The 25,725-nt window shown below is 42.1% G+C and overlaps 1 pseudogene; it reads right to left on the minus strand.

Annotated features, from left to right (window-relative positions):
- Positions 1–1,071: 1,071 nt before the first annotated feature.
- On the minus strand, positions 1,072–23,617 carry LOC115513074 (annotated as a pseudogene).
- Positions 23,618–25,725: the final 2,108 nt, after the last annotated feature.

The raw sequence follows: 25,725 nt of genomic DNA on the forward strand, positions 1-25,725 counted from the left end.
GACTGACAAAAGAGCTGTCATTTTCTAAGTCCTTGCTACTCAAAGTGTGGTCCAGGCCTGGCATCATCAGCATTAGCTGCAAGCTTCTGAGAAATGCAGAATCTTAGACTTCAATCCAGACCTACTGAATCTGGACCCGCATTTTTAACAAGGTCCCCAAGTGGTGTATATGCACACGTGAGGGTGAGCAGCACATTCTCTCACAGACCCTACAGGCAATTTGTGTCCATTTTCTATTACAGCACATTAAATGCCTAAATAGTCTATCAGTTAAGAGTGTATTTGATTACATGGACCAGTAACTCAATTACGATGTATTAACCAAATAGGCTTTTTTATTTAATTGATTACGTGATTGTTTTTATATGGGACAGCAGCAGGTAAGTGACTCCCTGATGTTGTCAAGGACCTATGGTCATTCTTTCTTCCTACTTTGTCATCTTTAACATGTAGCTTTTGTGTTCATGGATACCAGGTGGATGGTTGGCCATTGAGTCTGCATTTCAAACAAAAAAAAAGAGGGGGAGGGGCAAATGCCAGCTAAGTCTCTGCCCTTTACAAAAGGTTTCTTGGAGGCCCCCACTTAGCAACTTTCACCTACATCTCATTGGCCAGAATTGAGTCACATGGCCATGCCTAAATGCAAGGGAGGCTAGGAAAGTGAACATTTTTAACTGAGCATATTGCTGCCTTGAACAAAACGGGGTTCTGTTGGTTAGAAAGAAGGAGAGGGTAGATATTGGAAAGACCACTAGCAGGGTCGGCCAACCCAACCTGGAGTGACAGTAGTCTACACTTCTGAACTCTTACCCACAATGCAGGCACAATTTTTTTCGATCTTTAAAATAAAGAGCCCAGAATAAGAAACACTAACAGTCATTCAATATACAAATGTTTACAAGATCCCATTAAACATCCTTGGCAAGCTTCCTCTCCCTTTACCTTAAGACATTTCTTCTGTAAACAACACACAGCAACCCAGGGTCTGAAAGAATAGCCTCATCTGGCATGTTCCCCTGCAACCTAATTAGTGGTGCCCTCAGCATCTCTCAGCACCAGGGCTGGATGCTGACATCACTTTCTGGAAAGAATAAAAGGAGAAGGTGGAGATGAGGCAAGGATGTGTGCACATAATAAATACCTGCATAGAGAGAACTTTCTTTACTTTTACAGACAGTGGCTAACAGAGAGGAAAAAAATGACTCTGGGCAAAGCAGATGCAGAGCATAGTGATTTACCCATGTCAGGTCCCGAAAGAGACACTAAACCATGTCTAAGACCCACGTCAGAAGTCTTTCTAGCACACCAGAGACATGATTCAAGAACAATGCACCCAAGACAAGAGGTGTTAACCAGTTGGGCAGAGAGTATACCTTGGCACCAAGAAGCACCATTTGTGACAGAAGGATCACTTCCTGTGTTCACCAGGCCCAAGAGTCAAGAGTCCTTGAATGGCACATGCTGGGAGAAAATGAAATTCTGTGTCCTTTTAACTAATTAACTAGTTTGTTTAAACAAGTGGCAAGTTTTTTATTTACTCATTTCTTGCATTTGAAGTACTCCTTAATGGTATCCTTGGCTTGAGAGTCTGCCGTAGTCCTGAGCTACCACACAACTGCAACCAACCGTTTTCTGGTTTTCCCTCTCCAACAGTTTTATAGAGGCCTACCCATTCCCTTAGTTTTGTGTTGTCATCAACCTTAATTAGATGGATTTGGTGTTCAGCACAAAGGGCCTCCACCAACTTGACATACATTGGCTCATCACAGTCGGATGCAAGCACACCAGATGGGCTTGGTGCTTGTCTAAGGCTTCGGCAGCTTGGGAATTCCCTGTGCTAGGCCATCATAGATGAGGCCAGTCTTCAGCACTTCTGGTAAAGCAGTATCAACCTCTATTATACCACCAGCTGCAATGCCTTCCTTGCCCCTGGTGGTGGGGAAGAGGTAGAGGTGAATCTTGAATGTACTAGAGCCTCTGCTTTGGAGGCTCAGCAGTGACAGGGAAAGTCAGTGCCCTTTTAAATACAGATTTGTTAATAATACTAACCTTCCTGAGTTTACTCTTTCAACTGTAATACAAGGATGGAAATACTCTGCTTCAAAAAAAGCATTTTGTAAATAGTAATAATAATTACTATTCCTATAAAGTGCTAACAAGAATGGGGCAAGGATCATTTTGATGCCTGAGAGAAGTCTTAATGAGAACGAGACCTGTATGAGAACCCAGACCTGTATGTGTCCCCTGTATGGGGACACCCAGGGCCACACACCAAAGTGATAACACCCACCCCAGACTGAGAAAAACTGCACAACCCCTCTTTCTTCACCTGGTGTCCCAGTTCTGCTATTGCATATAGTGTTGGCTGCTTAGACCAGTAATACTCCAAACACCTTTCTCTTTTGCCACCTTTCTCTGGCAAGGCTGTAGAGGCTGGAAAATTGAAATACTCATTTCTCTAACCTCACTTGGAGCTGTGGTGGTCATGTGATACCCTCTGGCCAGTGAGGCTTAGGATGAAGATTTGGGTGGGGTTGGGAAGGTGGGAAGCTTGTGGGAAGAGTTTTGCATTTCTTGGTAAAGAGCACAGGGGCAGCAGGCTCTGTTTTTCCTTGTTTGCCTTGAACCAATTTTAATTGTTAATTGTGGAAGTAGAGATAAGTAAAAAACAGAAACATATAATAAAACCAACAAAATCCATAAAATTTACCCATGATTCCTTTACCCAGAGGTAACCTCTTATTAACTTCAATATTATGGTATATGAGGGGAGACATGTTTTTAACGTGGTTTTTAAAAAATTGTTTGTTTGTGGGGCGCCTGGGTGGCGCAGTCGGTTGAGCGTCCGACTTCAGCCAGGTCACGATCTCGCAGTCCGTGAGTTCGAGCCCCGCGTCAGGCTCTGGGCTGATGGCTCAGAGCCTGGAGCCTGTTTCCGATTCTGTGTCTCCCTCTCTCTCTGCCCCTCCCCAGTTCATGCTCTGTCTCTCTCTGTCCCCAAAAAATAAACGTTGAAAAAAAATTAAAAAAAAAAAAAGTTTGTTTGTTTTGAGAGAGAGAGAGAGAAAAGGGCACCAGTAGGGGAGGGGCAGAGAGACAGACAGACAGACAGACAGAGATGGAGAGAATCCCAAGCTGGCTCCTCACTCACAGCACAGAGCCTGACATGGGGTTCAGACTCACAAACCATGAGATCATGACCTGAGCTGAAACCAAGAGTTGTCTGTTAACTGACTGAGCCACCTCAGCGCCCCAAGTTTTTGATGTTTTATATCAGAAGTTCCCAGGGTCACCTCCTTGGATGTGATTAATTTCCTAGAATAGTCCACAGAACTCAGGAAAACAGTTTACTCACTAGATGTCCAGTCTGTTGTAAAGAATATATCTCAGGAACAGCCATATGGAGGATATAGGAGGTAGGGGTGCTGAGCTTCCATGACCATTCTGGGCACACTATACTTCCCAGCACCTCCACGTGGTCACCAATCCTGAAGCTCTGTGAATCCTGTACTTTTGGGATTTTATGGAGGCTTCACTATGTAGGCATGATTGATTAAATCATCAACCTTCAAGAAAGCTCCATTACACAAACGACCTTGCAATGGTGATCCTTTAGGGGATGAGGAAGGAGCTGCTTGAGCTGTGTTTTTGGCACACAGTGGACTGAAGAAACATTTGCTTCTATCTGCTCTCTTCTTCTTTAACCCCTTTACATTTGGGGAACTCCTCCTATTTCATATGGTCCTGGTAGACCAATTACTCACAGCACCACAGAATCCCCACTCTACTCAGAATCAGACATGTGACCCAGGTTGGCCAATCACAATGCCATACCCCAGTGCACACCGGGACCCAAACAAGGTATGGGCTCTTGACCTCATGTGGGCCAAAGTCCTTCACCAGAGTTTTCCCAATTGGATCTGGAGGGGTAGTTCTCTATTATGCTCTTGCATGGAGAGTTATGAGGATAGAGGCCTAGGGTTGCAAGCAGTCATCTACCCAACCATATGAGAAGGGCACTCTGTAGTGGAAGAGAATGAAACCAGGCAGAGATGGGAGTTTCAAAGAGAAGGCAAGAGGGAGATTAGGTCCTGAGGCCCTGGTTTCCCACTCTTCCCCTGGGCTACCCAGCCTTCCTGGCTCTGTGAACTAACGAATTCTCTTCTTGCAGTATATCTGTCATTTGCAGCAAAAAGAATCCTGACTAATGCCAGAGTGAAGAAAGGGAGAGAGGAGTGTATAGGAGAAGGAATATCAGCTACTAGAATAATCAAGAGTCCAGGAGAAACAGGAAATCAAAGTAAAAAACTAACCAGGAATATATAGGCCAATAAACCTTGAAAATAATTGGGCAGAGTACCAGATTATTCTCAATTGATGGGGACTTGAGAAAAAAAATAGTTTTGCACATTAAAGGACAAGATGACAAGTAGATAATTTATGGACATCAGAACATACCTTTTTGAACTAAGTGCAAATGTATATTAGACAGGAGTTTGTCACCTTCGTGGGGACAATTTGCTACTCTCTCTTAACCCTTGCCATCTCCACATAGAAATTTTGCTCCACATATTCCACTGTCCACTAAACGGTCATTTTAAAACCTGATACCAACTGTTCCAAATGTGTCCCTGTCCAAATTCAATGCCAAAGTAGCTAGTCATAACAATGGCAATGAAAAATAATTTGGAACTTCACATTCTTTTCCCATGATGGAAGTACTGAGAGGTAGTGAAGTGGACATAAGTCAGGCAAGGATCTGGGACATCAGCCACTGCTTATGTTGGCAAGGCAGCAGAATAAGATTTGGGGTTTTATGAAGCCTGGTGCTATGTTGTTGTGCTCTTCATAAACAATTATAGGCATGAAGAAGTATTGGTTTCTAGAGACCTTCTCCCTTCTCCTTCACCATCATTTGTATGCTTACAGATATTTAAGTGCTGCCACACTGGGGATGTGCTCCTATGAATATAATTTTCAGTGTGAGGGCACCTGGGTGGCTTAGTTGGTTAAGCATCCAACTCTTGATTTCAGCTCAGGTCATGGTCTCACATTTCGTGGGTTCAAGCCCCATGTCGGGATCTGTGCTGACAGCACAGAGCCTGCCTGCATGGGATTCTCTCTCTCTCCCTCTCTCTGCCCCCCACTCTCTCTCAAAATAAATAAATAAACTAAAAAAATTTTTAAAAAAGATTTCAGTGTAGCGGGGTACCTGGGTGGCTCAGTCGGTTGAGCATCTGACTTTGGCTCAGGGCTTAGGTCATAATCTCGCAGTTCATGGGTTTGAGCCCCGCGCCAGGCTCTGTGCTGACAGCTCAGAGCCTGGAGCAGCCTGCTTCAGATTCTGTGTCTCCCTCACTCTCTGCCCGTCTCTTGCTCATTCTCTGTCTGTCTCCGTCTCTCAACAATATACAAATGTTAAATAAAATTTTTTAAATTTCATTGTGTCTTTTTATGAGTTTACCACCTTAACTTGGAAAAACATAAGAAACATTAGATTTGAATCTCAATTTATGTAACTCCTCCAACTACTTACATATAATGGCAAAATGACTCATAGTTCATATGACTCAGAGTTCCAGATTAGCAATGCAGAAGGATTTTCTTATTCTTTCTTCCAGATGGAAGCTCCCTCTCCCCACTTGTTTCTTAAAAAGCTTTTTACATGGGAATTTGGCCTTGTCTGGGAGTGAAGAAGGCAAATTTCTGGGGCTAGTGACCCTAAGGATAAGAATCCTCTGGAGCATAGGAACTACGATCCAGAAGCCTAGAATTTTTTTAGGATGCAGACTGTATATTCATGTATGAGAAGGCAAGTGCACATGTATACTTGTGTGGCTAGAAGAGAGTGTGGAGAATTCTGTGTGTCCCCTTTACCCTTCTCCCCTTCCAGTTTCATCTGAGGAGATGGCCGCCCAGCTATAGATGAACTTTTCTCACCTCTCTACTGTTAGGTTTTTTAGCCATCCTCCAAGATGCCTCTAACAATTTCTGCCTCCTGGTATTCACTCCTTTGCATAGTCCCTTCCCACATTGTACCAGTGTTGGTCTGTGTGATGATGTGTCACTTCCGAGATTAGGTTAAAAGACACTGCAGCTTCTCTCTGTGTCTGTCTGTCTTTGGGATTATTTGCTCTGGGGGAAGCCAGCTGCCATGTGAAGCAGCCCTGTGGAGAGGCCCATATGGCAAGCAATTAAGGCCTCCTGACAACAGCAAGTGAGGACAGAGGTCTGCCAACAACTATGTGAGTGAGCTTGGAAGTGCATCCACCAGCCCCTTTCGAGCCTTCAGATAACAGCAGCCCTTAAAATATAACCACCCAGCTAAGCTGCCCCTGAAAACTATTTGTTGTTCTAATATGCTAATATTTTGGATCATTGGTTTTGCAGCAACAGATAACTAAAGCACTAGGTATGCCAAAGGAAGTGATGTGTGCTATTTCTGGTTAATGCCTCTAAAAATAATATGTGTGCCCTCTTGTTCTCTTCCCACTTCCCTGAACTAGAATGTCACTATGGTAATGAGCTGTCTCAGATTGTGTAGGTGGCAGCAGCACCTTAGAGTTTGGAAGGCAAAAAACAAAAGGAGCCTGAGTCTCCATATTACTCAAAAATACCTGGTACAGTTGCATTAACAATCAACCTCCAATCTCAGTGGCTTAAAAGCAGTGTTTTATTTCTCACTCCCACAAATATGCTACAGCTCTGAGAAGTTTTTCAGGATGGCTGTCCTTCATATTAATAATGCTTCCATGCAAATTTCAGTGACAGGGAAAACATGGGCAAGTAAATGATTCTGGCACATCCCATACTTACATTTCACTGACCAAAGCAAGTTGCATGACACCATCTAACCCCAAGGGGGCAGAGAAGTACAACCCTCCCTTATTTCCAGAGAAAGGAGGCTGGGAATATTTTTTCAACAGAACTAATATCTACCAAAGCCCTCAACACCATCAATCACATCAGCCCTGGACTCCTATCCAGGAAGGAGCCTAATAGAGAAATAAACATTTGTTTGGTTAAGTTGCAGTGTTTGGGGATCTCTTATTGCAGAGCCTAGGCAATATCCTAAACATAAAAGCATATAGCTATTAAAGAATGGATCTAGGACCTGCCTACATATTAACTGGTTCTAAAGTTATTGACAAGGAAAATGAAGGCACACAAATGGGTAGCCCTATTTGTTCTTCCAGATCTACTGTCCATCCTTTTCTACCTTATTCTGTGGCCAAGGAGGGTGACATTCACCGACTGTCTCAGCCAAGCTCCTTTCCCTCTGACTATTGGTTGAGTTTAGCCAATGACAGTCACTAGTAGGAAGATCAGAGTATAAGAGTAGAGTAATGTCAGGGTATTTTTTCCCTATATATCCAGAGTCACAGTTTGACAGTGACTATGTTCTTCTAGCAAAGGCCACAGCTGCTGGCAGGAGGCTCTCTCCAAAGCTATCAATCTCTCCAGTTTCCAATAACGTCTCTCTCCCTTTGACTCATTTGACCCCTAGAAATAGTGTTATTAGCCTTAATGTTTCACTGCCCCTTGTTGGTTTCTCTTGATACTCTCACATCTTTGTAGAACCCTTTCATTAATCATCTGCAATAACTTCTGCCATCTTTTTCCTGCCAGTACCCCAACCAATACAATACATTTTTCCCTCAAATTATAGCTATTAGTCAAAACAGCCAATGACATAAGAAATGGACAGACATGAAAGTCTCAAAAGGATGATTATCTTTTGGATCAACGACATAATAGTCAAAGCAAACAGGCATTAGCACTCAAATCTTACAGTGCATGGGAAAGATAGCCCCTTTATTGACATCATCAACATAGTGAAAGCCAAGTGGCATCTTAAATATTTGTGACTATCCCAAATCATTCTAGCAAAAAGCTATGTGACATACTTATTCTAAAATTAAAGCTTATCCCCAAATATCTCCATTATTCATTTCAAATATCACTGACTTACCAACTTAATTCCTTAGCTGGAGTTCCATTGAGTTCAGCCAGGAAGCTCTGAATTAGAACATGGAATTTGCCAGGTTTCTGTTTCAACAAGATCCAGGGAGCCTCCAAAATCCCACAGGCCACAAAGAACACTGCTTGCAGCCCAACTTATTCCATGGTGAGAGAAGAAAAAAAAGAGAGAGAGAGAGAGAGAGAGAGAGAGAGAGAGAGAGAGAGAGAGAAAGGGAGGGAGGGAGGGAGGAAGAGAAAGAGGGAAGGGGAAAAGGAAGGAAGAAAAGGAAGGAAGGAAGGAAGGAAGGAAGGAAGGAAGGAAGGAAGGAAGGAAGGAAGGAAGGAAGGGGGAGAGAGAGAGAAAGGAAAAGGCACAAAGAAAGAGGAAGAGAAGAAGGAAGGAAGAAATCTGCCTATCAATTTCATCATCAGCAAATAAGGAGCTTCCTCTTAAAAAACCAACCCCTCCCCCCAAAAAAATCCTCTCATGTGCCCCATCTCAAGGGCACAAAGGTAGGGGACCTAGAAGAAAAAGTGGCTTTGCTTTCAAACACATCTACTTCCAATGGGGCATCTGCAGTGGCCAAAGGAGGAGCCAATAAGATTATGGAAGATGGTTTTTATTCAGAAAGAGATCTGGGATAGAAACCCCTCTATGATTGAACAACACAGTTGAGAAGAAAATGAAAAATATCAGATTCTTCATCATTCATTAAATATTTCCGGGGCACCTGGGTGGCTCAGTCGGTTAAGCGACCAACTCTTCTTGATTTCGGCTTAAGTCATGATCTCACAGTTCATGGGATGGAGCCCCATGTTGGGCTTTGTGCTGACAGCAAGGAGCCTACTTGGGATTCTCTTTCCCTCTCTCTCTCTCTGCCCCTCCCCCATTTGCATGTGCACATGTTCTCTCTCTCTCTAAAAATAAATAAATAAACTTAAAAAAACATTTTCCTATTCTAATCCAAAACAATGCCAACAAAATCATGTGTATTTCTTTAAATGCTTCTGGCTATAGGTGACTGAATATCCAGTTGAAAGTGGTTTATCAGGCTTTCTATTGTCTCGTATTAAAAAGGCAGGTGATTCCAGGTTTGCTTAATTCAATAGCTGAAGTTGGCTAGAGCTCTAGGTTATCCTCTCTTGGATCTTTTCTCCATCACCTCATGGTCCCAAGACACTGATCTAGTTCCAGGCATCACGTCCCACATATATCATCCAAACGCAAGAAGGAAAAGCCCTGGTTTTCTCCTTAGACAACTCTCATTTTACTTTATCAGAGAGGAAGGCTTTTCCCAGAAGCCCCCTTTCCCCTCATTATCTAGAATTGGGCCACATGCTCCATGAACCCCATGCCTATAATTGGTGAAAACAGCACTTAGAACAGAATGACACATAGCAGGAGCTTATTAAATATTTGTTGAATGAATGAAAGGTGAACTGGATTACCATGGTTGCCTTAGACTAATTACAGTCCATCTCCTGGAATCCATTTTTGCAGCATACACTGTCACTTGATGGCTCAAGAAAAGTGTCATTTTCTTATCAAGGAAGAGGGAACGAATGACTCTTTGGCAGTAAGCCAATAGCGAATGCCACATTGGGCCATTTCTTCTTAAAGCAGAGAATAAGAGCAACCCAGGAAAGGGCTTATTATTTTCTAATGGTTACTTTGAAAAAAAACAACTGTTTTTGGATTTAAACAAATCATTCATGCAAGGAGGTACCTCATTAGCAGAAAAGTTACCATATTCTAAAGGGAAATTGATTTTCTATTTTTTGCCCCACCTTAGGCCTCAATTCCTTCAGCAATTTCTCTCTTGGCCCACCCAAACCCAGGCTAGGTTAGGTGTATTTCCTGTGTATTATCAAGTACTGCTTACCTCCTCATAGTACAGCACTTACCACACCGATTATACTTCCTGTTTATTTTTCACCCCTGCAGTAGCAGCTATGATAGGTACACCAAACTCTGTTTCCTTTCTTTTGCACCCAGCTACATTTCCCAACCTCCTTTGCAGTTGGGTGTGGTCACTGACTCAGTCTGGTGGAGGCAATGTGGGTAAAGTGGTGTGAGCCACTTGCAGGCTTGGCCATAAAAATTAGCCATGTGATCTCCTAGTTCTTTCCTTCCCACCTGCTGGCTGAAGGGAGAGGGCTCTGTGGGCACAGAGGAATGTGGGACAAGGAATAGCTGCCTGGAGTGGAATACCTGTCCTCTTTCCAACCTGAATCAGACTGAGATGAAATGCTGAAGAGTATGGTTTATTACTGTGCTAAAGCCACTAAGAATTAGGTGCTCATGAGTGTGTGTGTGCTTTTGTTACAGCACTTACCCCCCCCCCGACAAATACAATTCCCCATTAGAATGAAAGCTTCTTGAAAATAGAAGCCTTTGCCATCTTGATTTTTTTGTTTGGCTCAAGAGGTGGGATGAAGCAGAGGGGGATGGGGAGAGATGAGGGGAAAGAGGTGGGATGAAGTGGGCTGTGATCCACAGGGAGGAGTTAGTGGCAGCGAGTCAGGTGGCTGAAGAGGGCCGGAGAAGGGCCTCCAGGGGCCTTGGGGGCAGAAGGTCAACGTGAGGTGGGAAGAGGAAGATAGCTTTGTGCAGGTTTCAGCTAGCTGGGGTAGAGGGGTGTTTGTCTCCTACTTTTTGCATGGACTTTGTATGCACTTTATATGGGTATTCCTTGGCCTAGAATAGCGTCTGTCACGTAATTGGCACTTAGTACATTTTTAAATGAAATTAATATAATTCTTTCGACTTGTTATCAAGGGGCCACTATGTGCCAAAATTGCTTTAACTTTGTAATGTTATCTTGGTAATTTTTTGTATCTCCTCCTAGCTCAACATTGAAACTTAATGGTAAATCTCTTTAAAAGGGGATGGAGTTACCTGAGGTGATCGTCCTCCTTGGCAGCAACAGAGGGAGAGAAAAAGCTGCCTGTCAACTTTTGAAACTGCATTACTGGGAAGAAGACACCCCCTATCCCCACCCTGGGATAAAGTGAATGGTGGAAGCTTTTCTTCAATTTTTAAAAAATTTATGTATGTATGTATGTATGTATGTATGTATGTATTTATTTAAAGAGTGTGAGCAGGGGGAGGCAGAGGAAAAGAGTGAGAATCTTAAGCAGGCTCCATGCTCAGCATAGAGCCCAACTTGGGCTCCATCCCATGACTCTGGGATCATGACCTGAGCAGAAATGAAGAGTCAGATGCATAACCTTAACTGACTGAGCTACCCAGGTGCCCCTTATGTGTTGAAAAGGACACTCAAAACACTAAAGATCAAACGGACAGTGTCGACAAGGTGCCCTAATGTAAAGTCAAGTGAGAAGGGAATATTCCTGCTGTTATTCCAGGCACACATATGTGCTGGCATTGCTGAACCTCTAAACAGTATTTCTTAGTGGCTTTTGAAATACCAATGATATCAACTAGAGTATCTCTTTAAAAGTGTAAATTCTGAAAAAAAAATAAATAAATAAAAAATAAAAGTGTAAATTCTGTATTTTTAAACCAGCTCTCCTGCTCAGAGAAGCAGGAGAAACATTGCTACATACCCTGCTTTTTCTTTCTTGTATTATTGTTTTTCACTATGTTAATTGGAAAAAAAATCTAGCATCTCCCATTCCATCAAATCCCTTTAACTAGCTAATGTCCATGCTAGGAAAAGACCCAAAACCAGCTACTGGATTTCCTTCCTGCTGGCGGTGGTTGGGGTGGGACAGTTACAGGCACCCTCTCTGGCCTCTGTTTTTATTCGTTTTCTTTCATCCCTCAGCTGCAAAGCATTGCTGGTCCCCTATCTTACAGATCTTCACAAATTTCATGCCGCAAGGAGTTTGGCTCAGGTTAGGTAGTTGCTGACTGCTTTTTCATCTCAAAAATGACCACTGGAATTCTCACTGTTGGTAAGAGTGAAAAATGATACAACCACTTCAGAAAAACCATCTGGCAGTGTCTGCTAAAGTTAAACATATAAGTGACCTATCTCCCAGCAATTCTACTCCTAGACACATCCCAAGAAAAGGGAATGTTTTGTCCACAAAAAGGCATGTATACCAATGTTCGCAGCAGCTTTATATATAATAGCCCCCAAACGAAAACAACTCAATGTCCATTAACAGGACAATGGATAAACATTATGGCATATTTATATCATGAACTACTACACAGCAATATCATAAGAACAAACTACAGATACATATAACAATACACATAGCTCCCCAAAACATTACCCTATGCAAAAGAAGCCATACACAAACCAATAAATGCTGTATAATCCCATTCGTATAAAGTTCAAGAACAGACAAAACTAATCTACGGTAATATAAATAAGAACAGGGCTACTTCTGAGTGAGGGAAGGGGGCTATTGGCCTGGAAGGGTTATGAGAGAATTTCTCTGGGAAGAGGGAAACATTCTAAATATTGATTTTGCCTGTGGTTTCACAGATTTTTATATATGTAAATCACTCAGCTATTTTTTTTTAAGACTTGTGCATTCTACTTTATTTAATTCCAGAAAGATAGATGGTTTCCATGGCTCTCAAGGAGCAGATCCACACATCTGCACTTTCCACTTCCCTACCCATTCTTGTCTACCCTTCCTGCACTCCACAGGCCTCTGCAATTTTTTGTGTTCTTACTTACTGGAAGCTTCCTGAAGTAGTCAGTCCCTGCTTAGTCTCCTTTCTAGAGTTGCCTGTCATTGCTATTGTCGTGAACGGTGCCAAGGCTGATGGTCCTGTGTGTTTACTGGCATCACCCGCCCGCCCCCCCCCCCAAGAGTAGGTTACCAGCTAGAACAGCACAGACTTGGCCTTTATAGCCTAAAGTAGCTGTTGCTGATCTTTTTTTTCAATAGTTCTTTTAAATCTTCTAATTTTTATTTCTTCACCAATTTGTATCTTTTTCACAAATTGCCTATAGCTTTTCGGGGTGAATGAAAAAAAAAATACCAATGCTTTGGTTGGTGAATTTAATCAGGACCACTGTGATTTGGGACACAAGCCCAGATAGGTTTGCCAAAAAGAGTGATTGTGGTGCCAGAGGAACTTGGTGATCCACTAGCAGTGGAGGATTTACAATACCAAAGGCTGGGACTCCGGAAGGCCAAGATTAAAGCCGGTTAAATAAACCTGAGTGTTACAGTCAGAGAATAAACACAAAAAATAGAGCATAGGCCCAGTGTAAAAGGCCTCACATTTCTAGCTCCTTGCATCTGAATTTTTTGCTCAGAACTTCACAAACTATAAAATCCAGGTTTTTCAGGGCAAAAGTGCCAACCCATTTGGACAGAATCCAACTTTTGTTCCAAAGTGGAAAAATGATTGTCTGCCCACAGTTGAATCACAGTAACCTAACCCAGAGAGAGAAAAATATGTTAAGCCTAAAGTATGCCCTCTTTAAAGTACTGAACATTCCGAGTCACCCACAGAAAGGAAAATAGCAGTGAATTAGAGGAGAGATTAAGGAACCATCTTGATTTGGAAGAAGACCTGTCCTTAAGGGCAGGCAGCTTTCTTTGCCGATTCCCGTTACTGGAAGGAAGATAGAGAGGGCAAACGGTCACTTTTTGAGTGAAGGCAACTTGCTAAGGAGTCATGATCCTCTAGGCTGCTGGTTCTCCACCCTGGCTGCACACTGGAATTATGTGTGGATTTTTGAAAAGCTCCGAGGCCTGGATCCTACCCCAGAGATTCTGGGGTGTGACCTGAGCATCTGGATGTTTCAAATCTCCCACCTGGCTTTAATATGCTGCCGAAGTTGAAAACCAATGATATATAGACATATACAAACCAATGAGATATAATTTACCTATAAAATTCACCACTTTAAAGGCATACAATTCAGTGGATCTTCGTATATAAAGAGTTGAGCAACCAGCACCACTATATAATTTCAGAACATTCCCATTACTTCAAAAACAGCCTCAGTATCTATTCAGTGCCTATTCCCCCTTCCTTCAGTGTTTCTCCTGGAAAATATGAATTTTCTGTTTTTATGGATTTACTTATACTAGATGTTTCATCTAAATGGAATCATAATATGTAGCTTTTTTGTTAGGCTTTTTTCACTCATCATAATGTTTTCAAAGTTCATCCATGTTGTAGCACATACTGGGACTTCACCCCTTTTTATGGCTGAATAATTTTCCATTGTACGGGTAAAATACATTTTGTTTTTGCATTCATCAGGTGAGGGACAGTTGCATTACTTCTACTTTTTGGCTATTATGAATAATATGGCTATGGACATTCACATACAAGTATTTTTGCAAGTGTATAGCTTCATTTTTCTTGGGTATATACCCAGGAGTAGCTTTGCTGTGCCATGTGGTAGTTCTATATTTAACTTTTTTGAGGAACCACCGCAGTGGCTACACCATTTTACACTAGCAGTGTATAAGGATTCCAGTTTTTCCAGAGCCTTGACAAAACTTGCTATTTTCCATTTTTTGTAAATATAATATGAATGGAGTGGTATTCATTGCGGTTTTGATTTGCCTTTTCCTAATGATTAATGCTGTCAAGCACCTTTTAATGGACTTATTGGCCAGGTGTACACCTTCTTTACAAATGTCTATTTAAAAAAAGAAATGACTATTTAAATCCTTTGCATATTTTTATATGAGGTTATTTGTCTTTCTATTGTTGAGTTGTAAGAACTCTACATATTCTGGATTCTACACCCTATCATATATATGGTTTGTAATTTTTTTCTCCCATTCTGTGAGTTGTCTTTTCACTTTCTTTTAAAAAAATTTTTTTTAAATGTTTATTTATCTTTGAGAGAGAGAGAAAGACAGAGCATGAGTGGGGGAGGGGCAGAGAGAGAGGGAGACACAGAATCTGAAGCAGGCTTCAGGCTCTGAGCTGTCAGCACAGAGCCCAACTCGGGGCTCTAACCCACAAACCATGAGATCATGACCTAAGCCAAAGTCAGACACGCAACCAACTGAGCCACCCAGGTGCCCCGTGTTTTCACTTTCTTAATGCATAAAAGTCTTCAGTTTTGATAAGTCAAATTCACCCACCTTTTCTTTCATTGCTTGTGTATTTTGTGTCATATCTAGGTCACATGAATTTTGATAACACGTAAAATGGTCACTTCTTTTTCTTTAGCTGTTTTAGGCAGCATCTAAGATGGCTCCAATGATCCCTGTCACCGGATGTTCATGCTGTTGTGGAAACCCCTTCCCTTGACTGTGGACAGGACCCTATCACAAAAGTGATGGGATGTCACTTTGAAGATTAGGTTACAAAAAGACTATGACTGTCTTGCTCTCTTTTGCTCACTCTCTTACTCACTCTGAGGGAGGCTGCTGCTATGTTGTGAGCTGCCCTCTGGAGAGGCCCACCTACCAAAGGAATGAGGGAAGTGTCTGGCCAACAGCTAAATCACCAGGAGCTAAATCACCCACCTAAGCTGTACCCCGATTCCAGACTCCCAGAAGCTGAGATGATAAATACTTATTTTAAGCCACTGAGTTTTGGGGTAATTTGTTACATAGCAATAGAAACCTCAAACAATGACTTTTTGCAAAGGCAAAATGAGGGAAATTACTAAGCTAAAGACCTAGCAGCAAAGCACTCTTGCCTGTAAAGTTAAAGTGAATGGAATTCAGCTGATCAGCCAAATAGTATTCACTGAGCCATCACTACACAAGTGGTGTTATTTACTAATGGGATTTCCAACCAAAAAGATATATAACATATATTTAATATAATGTATGATATGCATGATAGAATGATATAATAAGCTACACGTAACTAATTTTAGTTCAGTAAACACCTGTATCTCTGGAACACTCATTCAGAACATCTGAACCATTTTCTCTCTTCCCTGCTTCCCCTTATTCACAGCTGTTTTCACTACTTCAAACTATGAAGTTACTGAATACAAGTAATTATATCTACATAAGCAAGACCAGGTTAGAGAAATAACTTAGTTATCTAAATAATATACACAATAAATAACGTTGACTATATCACTCGCTCCCATGGCAGTCTTGATTTCAAATCTTTCTCATGGTCTGAATGTGTCCTGTTTGGGGTTCAGAAAACAGGGCTACCACATATATACCGTGAGGTCAAACAGTAACTATTTGGAATCTCTTACAGGTTTATATACTTCACTTCTATTTCAACTAAGTCATTTCATTTGCACCAACAATTGGGAGCTGTGAGGGTTACTGAGTGAAAACTTTACCAAGAATTTGAGATGCTGTAATTAATAAATAAATCATAGACCATCTTCAAAGCCCAGAAAGTTCCAAAACAGGAGCAGCAACTTAAGAGGTTCTGTGTATGGATTTAGCTGAGTCTAAATAAGGATGATAAGGAACTTGCCTTACACTGTCTGAGGGAAAAGCCAAAGCAGGGTCACTTCTAACACAAATCCCAGACAGATGGGTTGTTTTCCTTCGAGGAGCTGAGCTGCTGGCTGAAGAGAAGAGAAAACCTTTGGCATTCCTGTCCTTGACAACTGTTGTTCCTTTCATCTTCTCTCATAAGGAATCTGCTATGTTGTCCAGTCCTGATGCAAAATACTTATTCCAAAAAAGCACATGAGTGTCTGGTCTGGCAATAAGAAGGGGCCTTTCCTTTCACTTTCTGCTCCTTTGTACCATGCGCTCTTTAATGCTTGGTGGAGGTGTGGGGGGGGGGGGAGTGGACAGCAATTAGAAACGGAGAGACAGGAATTTGAACCTTGAGTCAATTAAAATTAATCTGTCTTTTCAGAGCCTGAACGTTATTTGGGGATGTTAAAAAGCTTGGTAAGGTAGAACCCGGTTCCACAAATGTGGACTAAATGCAGTTTTGTTTCAGCACAGTAAGCATTGACTGAGTGGCTGTGAGGTGGCAGACACAAGGCTGGAAACTGGGGTGCAGGAATGAATGATCCTGGACCTGCTCTCCCTTGGTAGATTGCCCAGCATCCAGCCCCAGCATTGCAGCTGAACTCCCAAGGGCCATGTACTCAAACCTCATACAGTACAATTGCAACGCCCCCCCCCCCCCCAAGTCTGCATGCACCTTCAGAACCGAACTCAGCTTCAGGATCAGACAGAAGCTCAGATAGGGTTTCAATAAGGTCTTTGCCTTCCTTGATTTTAAGAGGTGCAAAGTGTACAAGCTCACCCCATTGTGAGATGTCCCGGCAAGATCTTCTTGGCTGCTCTGCAGCTCATTTGGGATCAGGGATCACCCCAGAGCTACTTAAATGGGAATTGGAGAGGGGAAGGTGATCATTCCAAGTACCCAGTTCTCCATTTTCAGCACACAACAGAAGGCTGGCTACCAAAATATCTTGTTGTGATCCAACTGTGGCAGTATGGACCCCTCTTTAGAGAGAAAATGCTAGAGGAATAGAAAAGTTTAGAATGAACGGGTTAATGGCCTTGACAAGATTTAGGGCTGCAGGGGGTGATAGAGAACACCTTCAGTCCCTGCTGGTGGAAGCAGGAGAGAACTGGTAGAAGAGTGGACAGCCGAAGCAAAGAGCTTATTCTCCCTTCTTCATCAGCATGGCACCTTCCAGTGGTGAGCCAGCCACCAGGGGCCCTGGGACTCCAGCCCAGCCAGCTGTAACACTGGGGAAGATACCCCTACTGGATTGAGTGGAGAATGAAAAAAGCTCTCATTGGACAACTCCCATAAAAGAAAGTTGATATGGGGTACCTGGATGGCTCAGTCAGTTGAGCATCTGACTTCAGCTTAGGTCATGATCTCACAGCTCATGGATTCAAGCCCCACATCTGTCTCTGTGCTGTCAGCACAGAGCCTGCTTCAGATCCTCTGTCCCCCTCTCTCTGTCCCTCCCCTGCTTGTTCTCTCTCTCTCTCTCTCAATAAACTTAAAAAAAAACACAACAAAAGAAAATTGATAGGCTCATACAATACCATTTCCACAGAAATAGGGCCTATGTATCCTGGACAAAATTATGAACTTTTGTACTGGTTTCTGAGGCCCTTTCATACTTTATTTTTTTAACTTTATTTATTTTTAGAGAGAGAGAAAAAGAGCATGCAAGCAGGGGAGGGGCAGAGAAAGAAGGAGAGAGAGAATCCCAATCAGTCTCCACACCATCAGCATAAAGCCCGATGTGGGGCTTGATCTCACAAATAACAGGATCATGACGTGAGCCAAACCAAGAGTCGGATGCTTAACCAGCTAAGCCACACGGACACCTCTTATACTTCATTTCTAATTCTAATTTCCCTTGGGAGATTATTATTTTCCTTTTCCAATTTTCAATTTTTCCATCAAAACTTAACTGTCTTGTATCTCATTCCTTCAGGGTTTGCACTCTGCTGAGTAACTACCAAGGTAATCTAAGACATCACCAAATAGCACATTTACATTTTAAGATAGACTTTGTTGCCTCAGCCTAAAGGGTTTTTGGATGTGAAAATTTTGAATAAGCACTGTGGCATTTTGGTGTAGCAGCCTCAATGCATTAAGGTTTCTGCCTCTTCTCCATCCCCACCCCCAGCACAGTAGTAGTAATATGATGATTTCTATTCCCGCCCTATTTAATGATTTGGACCAAAACTGTTCCACTTGATGAAAAACGGTTTTAAAATTCCATCCATTCTGATGAACTATGTTCAGATATACCCAATATCTCCAAAGGTGAACCAAAAATATAATAGTTGGCATCGACTGAGAAGGGAAGTCTTACGATTTAGCAGCAGGGATGTGACCATCATGACCCTACAGGATTGCTCGAGAGCTTTCCTCAAAACTGGCCAAGGCTTAAGGAAGAACAATATGAGATTGTCAGAGGACACACCTTCTCACTCCACAGGTATTGTGGAGGACACAAGAGAACATACTATCAGATAGCTTAAAATATACTAGGGGAAGTAAGGCAAATAAAATATATGGCCACATAACATTTTGAAAATGTGGATTTCTTCCTTTTCCTCTGTAGGGCCCCTTTCTCTTCCTTCCATCCCAGGAGGCTCTGATCTCATTGCCTTGGGGAACGGATGTAGCAAGGAAGAAAAGAGATACGGTTTGAAAGTAATTTTGCTCCTTGTTCCGAAATCTTAAGCCCTTAGGAAATCCTCAGGGTGTGGCACTGTGGGGGAGATTAAAGAAAGAGAGCCTGTGTCATCCCCAGACTAGAAAGATTTGTTTATAGATGGGAGTAAGGGGGCAAAAATGAGAGGTCACGGATTCCAGGAGCAGAAAGGATCTGTGCCTGTCTTTGCAAAACAGTCACTTACTTACTAAGGAAAGAAAATCCCAGAGAAAATGGCTGTGTCTAGGCAGGCAGGATCACAGGCAGTCCTGGCAGAGACTCCCATATCCCATTCACAGCAGAAAAGCAGCAGAAAGCTGGAGGACCTGTAGGGAACATATGGAAAAGGGATAACATGTCTTGGCAGTAACTGTGTGGACCAAGCCCAGAGGACCTTCCCTGCCCCACCCCACCCTCAAGCCCCACCATGCAACATCTTGGCACTGGGAGGCTCCTGGAACCCCAGAAAGGTGTGAGGCTGTTTTTCCACCAGCTCTGTGGAACAAAGCTCAAGTTTAGAAAGTAAGCTGAGTTACAGAGAAGAAAAGCATGTTTTACATAGACTGAGTTTATATCCACGATTCAAGGCAGAAAAGGTGGTGAGTGTCATGAGGGAGAAGTCTGTGAGTGGCCCCAGGGCCAGAGGAGATTGGGGTTGGGTTGTGGAGAGCAAGTTTGAATTCTCCTAGATTACCAAACTTCCACCACAGAGAGGGAGTTAAGAAGCTTGTTCTTTGCCTGAGCAAAAACTGTGTGTTCTGACGAAGTTAAACGAGTGATTGCTGATCAACGAGATACTAACAATAAAGCACTTTGTTAAACACCTTCATGTATGTTTATTGATGTGGTGAATGCTTTAATGAGAATCACTAAGATACAGCCTTTATTTACGGAATCAACTGAGGGAGATTTGGAATTTCTCCTATAAGGCTGAGATTTACTTCTCTGAGTAGATTGATTGAATGTTCATGATTGTTAACCTAATGAGAAAGCTTATTTTGGCAATGGGTGTGAGACATTCTATTGCTCTCATTTTGTTCTCTTATTCCCTTGCAAAATAAACAATGCCCCTTTATGCAAAGTAAATGAAGAATCAAAAGCATGTTTTAGCCTGATTTGTGTTGGATGATTCATTTCCCCCAGGAATGTATCTACCATGTAGCAATCTCCTCTTCCACCAATTTACTTTTTCTCATTAATTAATAGACTTTAATTTTTTGGAGTTTTAGGTTTTCAGAAAATTTGAGTGGCAAGTAGAGAGTTCCCATATACAGGGATACCTCCTTTTATTGAGCTTCACTTTCTTGAGCTTTGCAGATACTGTATTTTTCACTAGTTGAAGGTTTGTGGCAACCATAGGTAGAGCAAGTCTACTGGCACCATTTTTCCAACAACATTTTCTCACTTTGTGTCTCTGTGTCACATTTTGGTAATTTTTACAATATTTCAAACTTTTTCATTATTATTATATTTGTTATGGGTGATCTATGATCAGTGATCTCTGATGTCACTATTATAATTGTTTGGGCCACCAGAAACCCTCATAAGATAGTGAACTTAACCAATAAATGTTGGTGCATTCTGACTGTTCCACCCACCATCCATTCCCCAGTTTCTCTCCCTCTCCTCAGATATCCTTATTCCCTGAGATACAACAACAATGTAATTAGGTAGACTAATAGCCTACAATGGCCTCTGAGTGTTCGAGAAAAGAAGAGTCACACATCCCTCACTTTAAATCAAAAGCTGGGAATGATTAAGCTTAGTGAGCAAGGCATGTTAAAAGCCAATAGGCTGGGGGCGCCTGGGTGGCGCAGTCGGTTAAGCGTCCGACTTCAGCCAGGTCACGATCTCGCGGTCCGTGAGTTCGAGCCCCGCGTCAGGCTCTGGGCTGATGGCTCGGAGCCTGGAGCCTGTTTCCGATTCTGTGTCTCCCTCTCTCTCTGCCCCTCCCCCGTTCATGTTCTGTCTCTCTCTGTCCCAAAAATAAATAAACGTTGAAAAAAAAATTAAAAAAAAAAGAAAGCCAATAGGCTGAAAGCTAGGTCTCTTGAACCAGTCAAGATGTGAATGCAAAAGAAAAGTTCTTCAAGGAAATTAAAAGTGCTACTCCAGTGAATACACAACTGATAAGCAAAATAGCCTTATTGCAAATATGGAGAAGGTGGATAGAAGATCAAAACAGCCATAGCATTCCCTTAAATCAAAGCCTAATCCAGAGCAAGGCCCTAACTCTCTTCAATTCTGTCAAGGATAAAAGAGTCAAAAAGCCATAGAAGAAAAGTTTGAAGCTAGCAGAGGTTGGTTCACAAGGTTTAAGAAAGAAAACTGTCTCTGTAAAATAAAGTGCAAGGTGAAACCACAAGTGCTGATGTAGAAGCTGCAGCTAGTTAGTCAAAAAATCTAGCTAAGAGAGTTAATGAAGGTAGCTAGAATAAACAACAAGTTGTTAATGTAGATGAACAGCCTTATATTGGAAGAAGATGCCATCTAGGACTTTGATAGCCAAAGAGGAGAAGTCAATGCCTGGCTTCAAAGCTTCAAAGGACAAGCCTTCATTGGCCTGTCAAAAGTTTGGCCTTTAAGAATTATGTTAAATCTACTCCACTTATGATCTATTAATGGAACAGCAAAGCCTGGATGACCGCACACCTGTTTCCAACATGGCTTAATGAATACTTTAAGCCCCCTTTTGAGACCTAATGATCAGAAAAAGAGATTTCTTTGAAACTATTACTATTCACTGACAATGCACCCAAGAGCTCTAATGGAGATGCACAATGAGATTAACATTGTTTGCATGCCTGCTAACACAACATCCATTCTTCAGCCCATGGATCGAGGAGTCATTTTGAGTATTATTTCAAGTCTTATTATTTAAAAAATACATTTCATATGGCTATAGCTGCCACAGGTAATGATTCCCCTGATGGATCTGGGCAAAGTCAATGGAAAACCTTCTGGAAAGGTTTCACCATTCTAGATGCCATTAAGAACATTTGTGATTCATGAAAAGAGGTCCAAATATCAACATTAACAAAAGTTCAAAAGAAGTTGATTCTGACCTTCATGGATGACTGTGAGGGGTTCAAGACTTCATTGGAGGAAGTTATTGCAGATGTGGTGGAAATAGCAAGAGAACTAGAATGAGAAGTGGAGCCTGAAGATGTGACAGAATTACTGCAATCTCGTGATAACTGAATAGATGAGGAGTTACTTCGTATGGATGAGCAAAGACAGTGGTTTATTGAGATGAAAGCTACTCCTGGTGAAGATGATGTGAAGATTGTTGAAATGACAACAGATTTAGAATATTACATAAACTTATAAAGCAATGGTAGGGTTTGAGAGGATTGACTCCAATGTTGAGAGAAGTTCTACTGTGGGTAAAATGCTATCAAACAGCATCATGTGCTACAGAGAGATTATTCATGAGAGGAAGAGTTGATCAGTGTGGTAAACTTCATTGTTGTCTTATTTTAAGAAACTGCCACAGCCACCCCAACCTTCAGCAACTACCATCCTGATCAGTCAGCAGCCATCAACATGGAGTTAAGACCTTCCACCAACAAAAAGATTACAGCTCACTGAAAGTTAAGATGATGTTTAGTATTTTTTAGTAATAAAGTATTTTAATTAAGATATGTACAGTATTTTTTGTACATAAATGCTATTGTACAGTTAATATACTGTAGTGTAAACATAACTTTTATAAGCACCGGGAAACTAAAAAACGTATTTGTCTCACTTTATTGCAATATTCACTTTATTGTGGTGGTGTGGAATGAAACCTGCAAAATCTCTGAGATGTGCTTGGACATCAACACAGCTTACTTTTTATATTAACATGACAGTTACTATTCTACTGCTTTCAATAATAAAGTTTTAAGAAACTCTTGCCCAAAAAGATGAAGTTGCAAATAACTTTTGTTATTGACCTGAAAGTATTCCACTGGTCTCATCAATTCTCAAAGGCTCCTTCAGAAATTCTTGCCTTGCTGTGTCTATCAATCTCTTTCCCAGTCCTAATTGAGCTCCAAACTCATAAATACCTCGCTACTGCTCTTTCCTTATTAGATTCAGTTAACATTCTATGAAGGTAGAGATCTCCCTTACCTTAGTAAGCTATAAACTCACCTTTGCTTTGTTCACAAGCTCTTTGGTAGTACTTTGAGGAGAAGCATTTGACAGTACTATTCTTACTACCATTTTATAAGAGAGGAAATTGAGGCCCAAAGAGTTTAATTTATCCAAAGACAGAGAGCTAGTAAGTGGTAGTTCCAGGTTTTAAATCCTGCCATTCTTCTTCTAGAAAGTACACTCCCAGCTACAAGTCTGTACTTCCTCCCCATATATTTGAAATCATACAATACAGTCACTTATTCTTTCTCTACCCATGGTCAGCCATGTGGTAATGATCCAAGAGAAGCCAGAATTCAAAATGGCTTCCTGAGCTAGGCTATGTTTTAAGCTTGCTGAAGCCAGGAATGTGCCTTCAAACTATCTAAACCCTGATCCACCTCCACCTGCTTAAATTGTTACAAAAAAGAGGTGTGTTACCTGGGGTCTGTTATTGCTTTCCTTTGATGTCCACCTGCCTGAGCCACAGCCATTCCGGCCCTTTTTACACAGTGGCTGCCTGACCACCACCATTGTGTCCCTGGTATCCTGGGGTGACTTTGTTCCCTGCTTTGCACTGAAAACGAACTGCTTCTTTCTGCAACCCCCCCCCCCTTCACACAGCCACCGTTCTCTGTCCCCAGTCTTGTGCCTGCCCTGTCTTGCAATCCAGCCCACGATGCTCAACATCCTGGAAGTTCTAGCAGACCACGCCTTGGCAACAGAGAGCAGGCAGGCAGATGCATGCTGCTTCGGGTGGGGAAGTTTCCCATCTGGCAGCCCCTTCCAGATAGAAAAGAAGAACCAACACAAATTATGAAAGATTATGTGTCTTCAGGCTCTCTCTCCTTATGCTTGTGGTATGTCTCTGCTGTCAAGGGAGGTCATGGGCCAGGACTTCCTCAGATGGGTCCTTAGGAAGCAAAACCCTCTGGAAGGGGGACTGGGGAGTTAGGTAAGGTGGAAGGTTCAGCTTTGTCAACAACCAGTATACCCCTTTGCCTCAATTCATGTAGGTTCTTACTGGCCAACTGGTTTAAAGGTCAGGTCTGCTGTGGGATGGCTGTGGGTTATCACACAAGTTGAAAAAAGGGGCTTAAAACACCTAATTGAGGGAGAAATGTTTGCCAGATCATTTAGCAGACCAAAACCAAGGACATCTCACGAACCTATGGAAATCAGTCTGCTGCAGTCAGAACCCCTTGCCCCTCCCCAACCCTTATTGGCATCAATCTGCTGCTCCACCAGCTTATTTATTGCCTGTTTCAGTTAACTATTGCTGAATAACAAACCAACCCAAAACTTACCCCAAAATAACCACTTTCTCCCTGACAATTCTGTAAATTAGCTGCGCACTTCTTCAGCTGGTCTTGCTGCAACTTTAGTGGGTGCACTCAGCAGAGGGTGAGCTGGAGGAGGGGCCCAAAGATGAGGTCTGAGAAGGCTGAACTTCTCCATGAGGTCTCTTAAAGAGGCTGTGTTTCTTCCTATGCAGCATTCCAAGAAGGCAGAGCAGAAGTCACAAGGCTTCTTGAGGCCTGGGCTCAGAAGTCATACAATGTCACTTTTGCCACATTCTCTCAGTCTAAGCAAGTCATGGGCCAACTCAGACTCAAGGAGTGGGCAAGTAGAACTCCACCTCTGGATAGGGTTGTGTTTCACTGGGACTATAACTGGAATCACCAGAGGGAGTAAAATCCATTATCCAGAAAGACATGAGAAGTTTCTTAATACCCACTAATAATGATTAAGAAAACAAAACCTCCTTACTATGTACTGGATATGTACTTCACAAGAACCCAAGGAGATACAAGTTACAGATGAATATTTTGCAGTACTCCTGCTCCATGTGGAGAGGAAGAATTCCCCAGGAAAGAAATTCCTGCTTTTAGCCTTCAGCCACCCCTATTTCTTTCTACCTATGGAAGCAGTGACTCCTCTCCTATGCATCTGGGAGAAGGAGTGCATTTCTTCTTTCTTGAGATCTCAGATCCATAGGCAGAGTGCATTCTATCTGCTCTGGGGATAGGTGTGCCCTGTGGAGTAGTCCTGCCAGGGGCTCAATTCAACTAAGGAGGATGGGTACATTAGCAAATCCATTTGGTTTACCAAAATCACATTCTCCAAACAGCTCTGTCCTTTGTAAATGAGTTATTTTGAACTCCAACTGCCTGGGTTTCTCAATTGTTTCTGAATTCAGGGAAGAAAAGGAGGGGTGTAATTTATTGGAAACTTTCCAATCCCAACCTTAAACACTATTAGCTCCTTGTCACTGAAAAGGTAATTTGTACAAGGTTGCATAGCTAATATTTGGTAAAACCTCATTCCAGGACGAGCCTCCTTGACCCCCTCTCTCCCTGACTGCAGAAAGCCATTTAACATTTATGTCACCATTTTCCTTCCTTCAACCAAATCCAGGTTAACAAGTCTTCAATATCTTCTTCCCACTTATTCTTCACATCTCCTGTGTCAAGCATTTGCAACCTAGAGGTCAAACGGAGGCATGCTGACCTTTGAAGATTCAAATAGATTTATCCTGAAACCCTCCTCTGCCATAGTGTGATGAAAGTCCTGAGTCCTTCCAATACCCCTGGGTTTGGGG

The sequence above is a fragment of the Lynx canadensis genome, chromosome B1, assembly GCF_007474595.2.
Source record: "Lynx canadensis isolate LIC74 chromosome B1, mLynCan4.pri.v2, whole genome shotgun sequence".
NCBI lineage: Eukaryota > Metazoa > Chordata > Mammalia > Carnivora > Felidae > Lynx > Lynx canadensis.